Below are 14,362 nucleotides of genomic sequence, written 5' to 3' on the forward strand. Positions count from 1 at the left end.
AGTTCCAGGTGTATTTATAAATGAAAGGGGGAGAAAGTAGTGATAAGTACACCCAAAGTAATGCCTGATAACTCTACTCTATTCCCTGGAGAGAGAAAGAGGCGTTACGGAAAGGTTAAAGAAGTAACAGCTATTCGACCTCTTTACATAACTAAGCTAACAACAACAAAGCTAATTACAGGAGGGAAGGAAGGATGTGGGCCTGTGATGCAGACAATGAGCAAATTGAGCAACATTATATACGATCAGATATGTTTTCAATGGGGATTTTAATACTCTGACGACGCTAGTAGTGTACTAATGAAAGCTTAGTCATTTTAGTAATTTTTAATACATTTTAAATGTTCCGGAGATTGCGATGGCTGTTGCCTCTTCGTGTGTATGTGTGTTGTGTTTGTTTGTGTGCGGGCGTGCACGCTCCCCAGATGTTCATCCTATACATTTTTTCCCCACTCTTCTGAGTTATTGAATACTTGGGCAGAATGGCCTTGGGCGGCAACTGAGATACATTGATATAATAGTTCCTCTCCAGTCTGGAAATGGCTGGTTGCTGCCTTGCCAGACTCAATCCAGACAAATTATTTGGCTGATTGGATAAATTCATTTCCACTGCAAGCCATGAAACAGATTCTTTTCAAAACAAAATAAAAGGCAGCTCCATCTGTCCTCTGCAGGGATTTTCAGTAGGAGGCACTTGGTGAGCCTCAATAGCCCTGCTGAACTATGGACTAGACTGCTTGGACGAGATGCAATTCAACATCTGTTGGGACAGAGATTCTTTCTCTCTGCAATAAGAGAACCTCATTGCCTTTGATATGAAGGAATGACTTTATAATATCCATTTAGCAGATTGAATATAGGTCAGCAAGCAGCTGCCTTCCAGTGGAGCTGTACTCTGTTTTTTATGGCTCGGTTATTGTCTTTCGTGGCTATTTCAGCAGTTTTTGGAAACTGCAGCGTTCCAGTTGGGTGGTTTGACATTTTCCACTAGGAAACTGAATTATTTGGGGAGAAGCAGACAATGGTGCCGAGGTTGCATGCTCACTTTTGGAGAGAGAAGCTCCACTGAATTCATCTTGATTTAGATATCTTCCATTTAATATGTTCTAAATATCATTGGGTTATAATAATAGACCTTTACTACAGTCAAAGACCATCAAAATAATAATAATAATAATAATAATAATAATAATAATAATAATAATTGCTGTGAAAGCCAGAATTGAAAAATCAACAGACGATCCAAAGTTCAGACTCTGTAAAGAAACAGATGAAACAATCGATCACATACACAGCTGCTGCAAAAAGATCGCACAGACTGACTACAAGCATAGACATGATGCTGTGGCACAGATGATCCACTGGAACTTGTGCCGGAACTACCATTTACCAGTGGCAAAGAACTGGTGGGATCATAAGCCCGAAAAAGTGGTCGAAAATGAGCAAGCAAAACTACTGTGGGACTTCCGACTTCAGACTGACCGAATTCTGAAGCATAACACACCAGACATTGTGATCGTGGAGAAAAAGAAAGTATGGATCATCGACATCGCAATCCTAGGAGACAGCAGAATTGAGGAGAAGCAGCTAGAGAAATTAGTGAAATACGAAGATCTAAAAATCGAGCTGCAACGACTCTGGCATAAGCCAGTGAAAGTGGTCCTAGTGGTACTTGGCACGCTGGGCACAGCGCCAAAGGATCTCAGCGGACATTTGAAAACCATCGGAATTGACAAAATCTCCATCTGTCAATTGCAAAAGGCCATTTTACTGGGATCAGCAAACATAATTCGCCGCTACATCACGCAGTCCTAGGTGCTTGGGAAGCACCCAACTGGTGATGAAATACGAAATCCAGCATAGTGATCTTATTTGCTGTGTTGTACTGACATAATAATAATAATAACAATAACAATAACAACAACAACAACAACAATAATAATAATAATAATAATAATAATAATAATAATAATTGTACATACTCCTGGTCAGTGGGAGGATGATGAAGAAATTGAGGACTCTGATACAGATAGTGTTTATGAATTAGTGGTGGGCCCGGGGTTACAGGTAGTAGAACAGGTGGGAGGCCAGCCACAGGATGGGGCTATGAGTCCAGAATCTAGCGAGGAAGAATCAGATGTTCGGTGGGTAAATCCTAAATTCAGAAGGGTCCAAAAACAGGTGTTTGGAAGAAGATATTAAGGGGAGGAATGGGTTAAATACTGTAGTGATGTATTTGGTACGTCAGGGGGTCAGTGGGGAAGAAGGGTGGAGTTTCAACGTTGCAGAGTGAATGATGGAAGGTTTCCGTTCTGCTTCCAAGCAAGCAAAAGCATTTTGTGTTGATTTACAGTCAGTTCTGCTGTTTTAGAACCATGCTGTGAGTACATAAATCTTGTTAACTGGAGAAGGCTAGAAAGAATGCGAGGAATGCAATTAAGAAAAATAACGGGCTGAGAGCAATGTGCTTGTATGAACTGTATTTGAATCCGGAAGAGAAGAGAAATAAAAATGGAGTTTCTTTGTTTATGAAATACTGCATTTAGTAAGAGTTATTTGTAATTGCTAAAGTTCTAACAGAAATCAGAACAACAACAACAACAAAACAACAACAACAATAATAATAAACACAACATCCAAGAACCATTCCAGATTCTTATAATCTAGACATTTTAGTATCTCTTTGATCCTAGTATCAGATTCTTGGGTGATAAATGTAGTCCTTGACTTACAGCAGTTCGTTGACCATCCAAAGTTGGTCGTCACCCAAGTCAACAAAGACATGCTAGGTGTTGAAGTTCTTGGACATCTGGAGACAAATGACAAATGGTTAATGAAATCAAAAACATAATGCATGAGGAGGTTTAGTCCTTTTACCACCATTTCCTATTCATTAGCCAAACAGGATCTATCAAGAGCTATGGTGGTGCGGTGGTGAGAATGCAGTATTACAGGATAATTCTGCCAACTACCAGTTCAATCCTGATAGGTTCAAGATTGACTTAGCCTTCCATCCCTCTTAGCAGAAATGGGTTCCTCCCGATTTGGACTGGTTTGCCAGAACCAATAGCAACCGGCTGGTGAGGTTACAATGCCAGTCTGTTGGCGCTGCCTTCTTTTAAAAAAATATTATTATTATTTATTTCTGAGCTTGCACAGTGTTACATCACTGTGCATGTGGTCACCATCTTTTGGGGGGGCTTTGGATTTTTCCCCCCAGATTTTTTTAATTACTGTGCATGTGCATGCAAAGTTTGTGTAAGTGCGTTTGGCGCATCCATTCAGCACAGAGGGAGCAAACTGGCAGCAAGGTAAGTTTGGAACCCACCCCCTGCCACAAGGTGCATAATATGAGAACCCAGATTATTGAGGGCAGCGGGCTGAATGTGTAAACCACTCAGAGAGGGCTGTAACCAGTAATGGGCAGCCAAAATTTTTACTGCCACACTGTGGGTGTGGTTTATTTTGTGGGTGTGGCTTAATAGTCATGTGACTGATTAGGAGTGGCTTGCCGGCTGTGTGACCAGGTGGGAGTGGCTTGAATGAGTCCTCGACTTACAATCTTACCAGTGTCGCTCGCTGGGGTGACAATTAGCTTCGCATTTCCCGTGCTCTCCTTCCTGGGTCACCCCCCCCCACCTCAGGCTGGGTAGCTAGGGGAACAGGTGCTGCCAGAAGCATAAATGCTTCCAGCACCGCTTACATCCATGCATTTTGCTTGCATCTCAGGCTGGAGGGGAGTGGGGCAGGAGAGAGGGAAGCTCGTCCGAAGGCCAGTAAGGAGGAAAGAGGAGAAAATCAAGGAGCACAGACACAGCAGCAGCAGCAGGAAAGAAAAGAAACGGAGAGCCAAGCCGAGACCGGTAATGCAGAAAGTGACTGCCGCCAATCAGCTGGAGCTGCACACATATCTTCATTTTCGCCGGTGGAACTGTGTTCCACCTGTCCTGCCTGCTGCCCAGGCCTGGCTGTAACATACTATGAAGAGGTATACAAGTCTAACTGCTCTTGCTATTTTGAGGCTGCTTTGCGTCCTTGTGGTTGCATCAGTGATGCAATATGATTTAGGACTATAGGATGGTGAAACATTAAAGCTCCATTTTAAAATTCCACTGATGAATCATCACCACCATCCTTATGGCCTCTGATAAGTGTTGTTCTTGATCTTTATGAGGTGGTGATGGAGGTGTCTCTCCAAGAGATCGAAATCGTGTTATCCACTGCTGTCAGAGATGATAGTGGTGCTGATGATGTGCTATAAAATTGTTCTTGTCTCTTAGAAATCACATGGGAAGATTTTTATCTTGATTGTCAAAAGTACTCAGTGTCATCTGCATAGAGAAAAGTTGATTTTTAGCCCTCACACCTAGCTGCTTCAGACAGATCATATTCATTGGTTCCTCGGGTTTTTTTCCCCCCAAAGCTATTAATACAAGTAGCTGTCATAAAATCCTTTAGTAATTAATTATCTCATTTGTTGAAGACGTACGCTCTTTGGACTTAAAGCCTTACCTGTCACTGGATGGTTCTGAGTTTTGAAAGCTCATTCATCCTCATCATCTACCTATAATTTTCTAAATTAAAACTCCCTGACCCTTTCCCCCAACTTTCATGAGATGCTAGGTTCATTTTCCATTTTTGTAATAATTGCCTGCTAAAGAGAAAGGATTATATTTTATTTCGTGCAAGGAAGAAACAACCCTTTAACAACATTAACATCCTTGAAAATGTCCAAAGATACTTCACCAGAAGAGCCCTTCACTCCTCCACTCGAAACAGAATACCCTACGAGACTAGACTTTCAACCATGGGCCTAGAAAGCCTAGAACTAAGACGCCTTAAGCAAGATCTACGTATTGCCCACAAGATCATATGCTGCAAAGTCCTGCCTGTCGGCGACTACTTCAGCTTCAACCACATCAACACAAGAGCACACAACAGATTTAAACTTAATATTAACCGCTCCAAACTTGACTATAAAAAATATGACTTCAGTAACCGAGTTATCGAAGCGTGGAACTCCATAGTGTCATCCCCAAACCCCCAACACTTTACCATTAGATTATCCATGGTTGACCTCTCCAGATTCCTAAGAGGTCAATAAGGGGTGAGTACAAGTGCACTAGAGTGCCTTCCGTCCCCTGTCCTATTGCTTTCCTATATCTCCTATATCTCTTCTTCTATTCTTTCATTGATAGGTTCTATTACTATATCTTCTTTTCTATTTTTTCTTAGATATATTTTACTATGAGTATCTCCTCTATAATCTTCATCATGTATTTTACTATGTATATATAGATATACAGTAGTCCCTCACCTATCGCTGGTGTTACGTTCCAGACCTGGCCGCGATAGGTGAAATCCGCGATGGGGAATTTATCGACTGATAGTACTTATTTAAGTATTTATATTGTAATTGTTTGGTAAGTTTTCATTGTTTTAAGTGTTTATAAACCCTTCCCACACAGTATTTATTTTAGATACAGTATTTAAATACAGTATTTACAATTTTTTTTTTTGAAAAACCTGCCGATCGAGTTCGGCGGGCTGTTTAAATCTGCCGATCGACTTCCTCAGAAACCCGCGATGAAGTGAAGCCGCAGTAGGTGAAGCGCGGTATAGCGAGGGACTACTGTATACCCATTAAAACCCTCATCGTGTATTGGACAAAATAAATCAATCAATAATAAATAAACCCTGATTTTAAGAGCACCTCTGCGCAGAGTTAAGAAGCAACCTGGCAACCGGATAAGAAGAAATCTTGCCAACAATATAGAAAAGCAAAATGGCAGAATACATGGCAAAGGAAAAATTATAATCCTTGACTTACAACCCTTCATTCAGTGACCATTTGAAGTTACAACAGCACTGAAACAACTAAGTGACTTACAATCAGTCCTCACACTTACAACAGCCCTGCAATCATATGACAAAATTTGGTTGCATATTTACAGTGGTTGCAGTGTCACAAGTTCAAATTCAGAAGATTCTGGCAGGTTCCAGAAGACCAATAGTGGAAATTTTGAGTAGTTTGGAGAACCGGAAAATACCAATTCTGACTGGCCCCAGTGTGGGATGGAAATGGAGATTTTGTAGTATCCTTCCCCAGGAGTGGGGAGGGAATGGGAATATTGCAATATCCTTCCCCAAGGAGTGGAGATTTTACGGTATCCTTCCCCAGGAATGGGGAGGGAATGTAGATATTGCAATATCCTTCCCCCAGGAGTGGAGATTCTGTAGCATTCTTCCCCAGGAGTGGGAAGGGAATGGGGATTTTGAAATATCCTTCCCCAAGGAGTGGAGATTTTGCAGTATCCTTCCCCTGGAATGGGTTTTTTGAAATATCCTTCACCAAGGAGTGGAGATTTTGTAGCATCCTTCCCCAGGAGTGGGAAGGTAATGGGGATTTTGAAATATCCTTCCCCAAGGAGTGGAGATTTTGCAGTATCCTTCCCCTGGAATGGGGTTTTTGAAATATCCTTCACCAAGGAGTGGAGATTCTGTAGTATCCTTCCCCAGGAGTGAGAAGGGAATGGAGATTTTGCAGTATCCTCCCCCTGCCATGCCCACCAAGCCACACCCACAGAACCAGTAGGGGAAATATTTGAACTTCATCCCTTATGTGATGGCCATTACTGACCTTCTCTGAAGGCTTCTGACTAGCAAAGTGAATAGGGAAAGCCAGATTTGTTTAACAAACACATGATTCACTTAACAAACTGCATTGATTGACCTAAACAAGCATGCCAAAAAGGTCATAAAATTGGACGCAACTGATTTAACAACTGCTTTGTTTATCAAATGGAAATTCTGGTTCCATCTTCACTCGTAAGTCAAATACTACTGGTATATATTCACAACAGAAATATTATGCAATGCACGCGCAAAACCAGCAAGATTCTCATGAAAATCATCAATTTTTTGCTTCCATGCGGGCTGGACTAGATGACCTGCAAGGTTCCTTCTGTTGTGCATACTCCTGATCAGTGGGAGGATGATGAAGATATTGAGTACTTGGATTCAGATAGTGTTTATGAATTAGTGGGGGGCCCGGGGTTACAGGTAGTAGAACAGGTGGGAGGCCAGCCACAGGATGGGGCTATGAGTTCAGGATCTAGCGAGGGAGAATCAGACGCTCGCTGGGTTAACCCTAAATTCAGAAGGGCCCAAAAACATAGAGAACAGAGGTCTGGAAGAAAATATTAAGGAGAGGAATGGGTTAAATACTGTAGTGATGTATTTGGCACGTCAGGGGGTCAGTGGAGAAGAAGGGTGGAGTTTCAACACTGCCAAAGGGAATATGGATGTGTTTTTTGCCGCGTTAAAGTAAGCAAAAGGATTCTGTGTTGTTAACCGTCAGTTCTGTTATTTTTTAAAGTCATGCTGTTAGGAAAATAAATCTTGTCAAGTGGAGCAGGAGAAGGAATGTGAGAAATGCAGCTAAGAGAGATAAGGACCGAGTGCCTGTATGGAATGTGTTTGAATTACAGGATAGCAGAGAAATAAATGGAGTTTCTTTATTCATGAAATGATGCATTTAATAAGAGTTATTTGTAATTGCTAAACTTCTACCAGAAACCAGAACACCTTCCAACTCTGTTAATTTGTTAAAATGGAATGAATCCTCAAGAGTGTAGAAGATGCTCTTGTCTAAGTTAGATTTCTCATTCGCCCACCCAAAATATTTATTTTTTTAAATGTCTTGCCTGCTTTTTATTATACACAGAGTGCCAATAGCAATTTGTAATTTCCTCAAAATTCTATAAAAGAGTTTCTCATCTAGTACTCTAATATTTGGCACGGAACACGAACCCACCTGATTCGTACTAAAAATCCAATCTTCGCTGAACTCTAAAATAAATTTTGGTAGTATTTGAGAAAGTATTATTTTCTGTGGTGTACATTACTTATAACTGTGAGTCGGTTCTGCTGTTGTGAGTGAAGTCCTTCCCAACTAACATTAGCTCAGATATATACAGTCAGTTGCATATGCAAAGCACTATCCAGGCCATTATTTGTCCTTGCAAAATTTGGGCAAATGTGCCCAAGTTCTGACAGTCATCTTTGGCATTTAATAGCCACCTGCCAGCTGGCATAATGATGGCTCTAAATAAATAGATAAAAATAGCATTGACTTTCTTCTCTCCAAGTTAGAAATAACATTTCTGTGCTGGCAGGCAATTTGGATGCCTTAAAGAATAAAAGAGATGCCCTTTAAGCATGCCTCGTTCTTACTTTTATTTATTTATTTTATTTATTTATTAAATTTGTATGCTGCCCCTCTCCGTAGACTCGAGGCGGCTCACAGCAGTGATAGAAACAATGTACAATACAAATCTAATAATACGAAGGTAAAAACCCATAATTTAAAAAACATGCACACAACACACCATACATAAATTATATAGGCCTGGGGAAGATATTTCAATTCCCCCATGCCTGACAGCAGAGGTGGGTTTTGACAAGTTTACGAAAGGCAAGGAGGGTGGGGGCAATTCTGATCTCTGGGGGGAGTTGGTTCCAGAGGACCTGGGCCGCCACAGAGAAGGCTCTTCCCCTGGGTCCTGCCAAATAACATTGTTTAGTTGACGGGACCCAGAGAAGGCCAACTCTGTGGGACCTAATCGGTCGCTGGGATTTGTGCAGCAGAAGGCGGTCCCGGAGATATTCTGGTCCAATGCCATGAAGGGATTTATAGGTCATAACCAACACTTTGATATATTTTTAAGTCTTTTAATTATTATTAATTGGATCAAATTGTTTTATTATTTATTCTTTGTTTGTTGTGAACCGCCCCGAGTCCATGGAGAGGGGCGGCATACAAATACAAACAAACAAACAAACAAATAAATAAATAAATTCTTTATTGGCCAAGTGGATAGACAAGAGATTTGTCTCTGCTGCATAAGCTCTCATTGTACATACAAGCAACAAGTGATAAATCACTATCATAATCATCATAAAGATAGATTCACCAGAAATCATAAGATACAACATTTAGTTATAGACCTAGGATACTACATAAGCAGTCAACACAAACCATGCTGCTGTAGGATTCTAAATAAAACAATTAATATAAATCATAAAATACAAGCAACGAAGTTATTGTCCTAAAAAGATTAGGGAATAGGGAAAGATGACAAGAAGAATACTAGGTAGAAGAAGAAGACCTATTAGGTAGTTTGACAGTGTTGTGGGAATTAGCTGTTTAGAAGAGTGATGGTAAATGCAAATATTTTTTTTAGGAGAAGGGCACTGAGTTTTCCTCAGTGGTTAAGAGATCTTCATCGTACAGTTGTGAGACAACTCTTAAATCTGACAGATGTAGTGCAACATACTGATAAAGAAAATATATTTGTAGCTCAGGGTTGAAATGGAGTCCTTGGTACATCTCTGAGCTTGATTGCTTTCTTGGAGACATTTCATTATTCAAATTAGGTAATACCATCAGTGCTAACAGGAAGTGGGGTTTGTTCTCAATTTATATTCTATTGACTTGCCCTGTCATAGTTGATGGGAACCATCTTAGAGGTTCTTTGGTTGGGTTTACTGTTAGCGTCTTCGGTTGAGGTATTGTTTACTTCTTGTTTGTTAATCTGAGGTTAATTTTGGTGTTAATTTCTGCTCGTGAGTATTGATTGCTGGTGGGAAGCTGTTTTGTCCTTTTTATTTCCTTTTTGCCTCAGCTCATTGACCGTCTCTTTTGCACAATATGTAGATTGTTTATGTCTGTCTATCAGCCAACAGAGTTCCTGCTTTCTAGAAATTATCTAGTGCTTTTCGTCTGGCTTGGTCAAAGGTGCTCACAGTTGAAATTACGATTAGGTCTGTCCATATGTTGTGAAATTAAAGACTTTTCATTAGGTTTTTTCAGTGCTGGGTATTTTTTTTAAGTTTTTTTTAATTAAATATACAATTAAAAACATTGGACATAGGATGATTTTCCGGTTCAAACGTTCCCAAAAAGTTTTGCCTAACAACAACTACTACAATTCATATTTGTTGTTTAACTATCTACAATCTGTTACAATTCAAACACATAAATCCCTTTTACAAAAGTTACATTCAATACCAATACAATGGCTACCTATCATATAACATTAACATAATAATTCCTCAATTCTCAATTTGTCAATATTTCTTTCATCCCGACATTTTCTCCTCATTTCCAACCACTGATAATTTTATTCCATATTTCATAATATTCTGTCTCACCCTTGTCTTTGAATGCTAAAGTTAGCCTATCCGTTTCTGCGCAAGTCAGTATCTTGCTTACTATCTCTTCTTTAGGTGGGGTCTCTTTACTTTTCCAATTTTGCGTGAAAACCAGTCTTTAGTATATGCAACATTAAATACAGTGTTCCCGAGACCGCCCGCAAAAGTTGAATTTCCAGGAAGTAGAGATGCGGAAGTAAATACACTATTTTTGGCTATGAACAGTATCACAAGCCTTCCCTTAACACTTTAAACCCCTAAATTGCAATTTCCCATTCCCTTAGCAACCATTCAGATTATTACTCACCATGTTTATTTATTAAAGTTTATTAAAAAAATATTTATTAAAGGCAGATGAAAGTTTGGTGATGACATGATGTCATCGGGTGGGAAAAACCGTGGTATAGGGGGAAAACCCGCAAAGTATTTTTTAATTAATATTTTTGAAAAACCGTGGTATAGACTTTCCACGAAGTTCAAACCAGCGAAAATCGAGGGAACACTGTATATTATTCCTTTACTATATTTATCCTTAGTAATCCCTAATAGTTCTGGCTTTAAATCTATGCTTTGATTTAACATCTCTTCTTATCTGAAGCCAAAAAGCCTTACCTTTCGGATATACCTACCAAATCTGTTTGTTTGTTTGTTTATTATTTTTATTGTAATGCCAAACAGAAAAAAAAATGTAATTAATAATAAATAAATAAATGTGTAACTGTTGTAATCTTTACACCGTATGTTGTAAATTAATTTTGTTTTTTTCTTCTGGTGGAGATGTAACTTAAATGATAAAATCTGACAGCAGAAGTAGTAGTTGTTGTAGGGATTCCTTCGTGCAAATTTACTAAAGTTGCAGATAGTGGGATAAGATTATAGTTGCATTCTCTCCCCAACATTTATTTTTGATGAGCAACCAACACATCTACTGTGAGCTATTGAGAGATATTAACTCCAAGAATTATTGATTTCCAGACTACTCCAATGTTTCATTGAGAGCACCTTCTTTCACAGAGTGAAAAGAGAGAGAGATTACTGATAAGTGATAGATGATGTTGAAAAAACCTCCTTATTTATGAGATGGTATCGAGGCTAAAGTGAGCTGCAGTTGGAAATCTAAAAATGCATTATCTGTGGCTGATTCAAATGCAATTTTTTTAAAAAAAAACCGGATGGGAGAATAAAATGCCCTTAATAATCTTGCTCACTGCCTTTTGACCCGGGTGGTTTTCAGGCTCCATGTATTCTATGCTTATTCACCATTTTCACATTTAGGAAATGATAGAAACATAGAAACATAGAAGACTGACGGCAGAAAAAGACCTCATGGTCCATCTAGTCTGCCCTTTTACTATTTCCTGTATTTTATCTTACAATGGATATATGTTTATCCCAGGCATGTTTAAATTCGGTTACTGTGGATTTACCAACCACGTCTGCTGGAAGTTTGTTCCAAGGATCTACTACTCTTTCAGTAAAATAATATTTTCTCATGTTGCCTTTGATCTTTCCCCCAACTAACTTCAGATTGTGTCCCCTTGTTCTTGTGTTCACTTTCCTGTTAAAAACACTTCCCTCCTGAACCCTATTTAACCCTTTAACATATTTAAATGTTTCGATCATGTCCCCCCTTTTCCTTCTGTCTTCCAGACTATACAGATTGAGTTCATTAAGTCTTTCCTGATACGTTTTATACTTAAGACCTTCCACCATTCTTGTAGCCCGTCTTTGGACCCGTTCAATTTTGTCAATATCTTTTTGTAGGTGAGGTCTCCAGAACTGAACACAGTACTCCAAATGTGGTCTCACCAGCGCTCTATATAAGGGGATCACAATCTCCCTCTTCCTGCTTGTTATACCTCTAGCTATGCAGCCAAGCATCCTACTTGCCTTTCCTACTGCCTGACCACACTGCTCACCCATTTTGAGACTGTCAGAAATCACTACCCCTAAATCCTTCTCTTCTGAAGTTTTTGCTAACACAGAACTGCCAATGCAATACTCAGATTTAGGATTCCTTTTCCCCAAGTGCATTATTTTACATTTGGAAACATTAAACTGCAGTTTCCATTGCTTTGACCATTTATCTAGTAACGCTAAATCATTTACCATATTACAGACCCCTCCAGGAATGTCAACCCTATTGCACACTTTAGAGTCATCGGCAAATAGGCAAACCTTCCCTACCAAACCTTCCCTTATGTCACTCACAAACATAGTAAAAAGAATAGGACCCAGAACAGATCCTTGTGGCACACCGCTTGTAACCTGTCTCTGCTCAGAATACTCGCCATTAACAATAACTCTCTGATGTCTACGCTTCAGCCAGCTGCAAATCCATTGAACTATCCAGGGATTAAGACCAATCTTCACTAATTTATCTATCAGCTCTTCATGTGGAACCGTATCAAAGGCTTTGCTGAAGTCCAGATAGGCAATATCCACAGCACCACCTTGATCCAACACCTTGATGATAGCTTTTGAGGTCTAGGTTATAATCATCTCAATATTCAAATTACAGAAAATAGGCTGCTTGCAGATAGACAGCTAGTGTAGCTTAGCTGAGCATGTGGCTAAAATAATATTTTCCAAGGAAATACAAAGAATAAAAGTGTTGATGTATAACATTTTCTCTAGTGTGAGCTGTGGATTGAGGAGGACGCCCAAGTTGCAGACCCTCTCTGGGGGGGGGGCAGTGATTCCCCCCAGAGAGGACCGCCTTCTGCCGCACGAATCCCAGCAACTGATTAGGTCCCACGGAGTTGGCCTTCTCAGGGTCCTGTCAGCTAGGCAATGTCACCTGGCACGGACTAGGGGTAGAGCCTTCTCTGTGGCTGCCCCATTTCTTTGGAACCATCTCCCCCCTGGCATTCACATTGCTGCCACCGTTCTGGCCTTTCATAAATGTTTGAAAACTCAACTCTGCGGGTAGGTTTAGGGCCGTTGAGCATGTATACTCTGCTCCAGCCGTGAGTGTGAGTAGAATGAAGGTGATTGATTGTTTTTATAATTGGGGTTTTAGATAATTTGGAGTATTACAGTTTTTAGATAAATTTAGACTATTTTAACTACTGGATTTCTTATATGTTTTTGTATTGTTCCTGTTGTAAGCTGCCCTGAGTTTGTGGAGAAGGGCAGCATAGAAATCAAATGAATGAATGAATGAATGAATGAATGAATGAATGAATGAATGAATAAATAAATACTTTTTGAATAATAACATCAAACTTAAAATGCGGTTTTCATAAGCTCCTGATATTAGGGTGTCCAGCAAACCTGGAAAACAGAATTATTAGGGAAATCGGTGGTTCGGGAAATATTAGGGAATTATCAGGGAATTCATGAAAAAAAACGGAATAAATCTGGTTAAAAAAACCAAACTGTATTACAATGTTTAAAAATCAGGGGAAAGTCGTGTAAAAAACACTGACAGAGTCAAGCAAAAATGAGCATAACTGTGGCAACAACTTGCTTCCTCAGCTACTGATATTTCTCTATGGCTTAGCTGTTTGGTATGATGTCATCTACGATCGCAAGTTACAGGGGAATGTCAGGGAAATATCAGGGAATTTCAAAATGCTTTCCCCCTGGACACCCTGTGATATATTTATGAAATGCTGTAAATGAAAGGCAAGAGTTATAGTTGTGTTAGTTCAATTTATTTTTTAAATCTACTCTATTTGAAAGTTTTACATATTCCCAGTAGTTGAGGTTGGGGGAAGCATCTTTTTTTCCCCTTACTGTGAATGACAAATAACAGACTGATAGGATCACACTAAAAAAACTTAAGAGAAAAGCAATGTTTCTTTTTCCCTTCAGCAATGACAATAAAAGGGTATGCACAGCAGCTTTTGGTATTCCATATCTTCTGATAGATTTAGTTTTCATAAATGAACTGTCCCGTCCATAAATTTTTAAAGTCTTTGGTGCTGGTTACAGTTGTTCAAGTGACAAAACAGTTGCCTATAACTGAAATTGAAGCCAGAGCTTTGCAAGGGATCTTAAGCTTATATAAATAAACACAAACCTATCTGTTTATTCCAACTCCCCAGCATTTTTTATAGCTCTTCTGTATCTCTCTTTATGCATGGGAATAAACAGGCTGTCAGGAGCTGGACATGAGCTAACAGCTATCTACAAGAAGACA

At 39.5% G+C, this 14,362-nt stretch overlaps 1 protein-coding gene across 3 annotated transcripts in view; it reads left to right on the forward strand.

Annotated features, from left to right (window-relative positions):
- DPP6 (dipeptidyl peptidase like 6) overlaps nucleotides 1-14,362 on the forward strand; it is a 571,062-nt gene that overhangs the window by 382,132 nt on the left and 174,568 nt on the right. The gene's annotated exons all lie outside the window — the stretch shown is intronic.

This window comes from Erythrolamprus reginae, chromosome Z (assembly GCF_031021105.1).
Source record: "Erythrolamprus reginae isolate rEryReg1 chromosome Z, rEryReg1.hap1, whole genome shotgun sequence".
Lineage (NCBI taxonomy): Eukaryota > Metazoa > Chordata > Lepidosauria > Squamata > Dipsadidae > Erythrolamprus > Erythrolamprus reginae.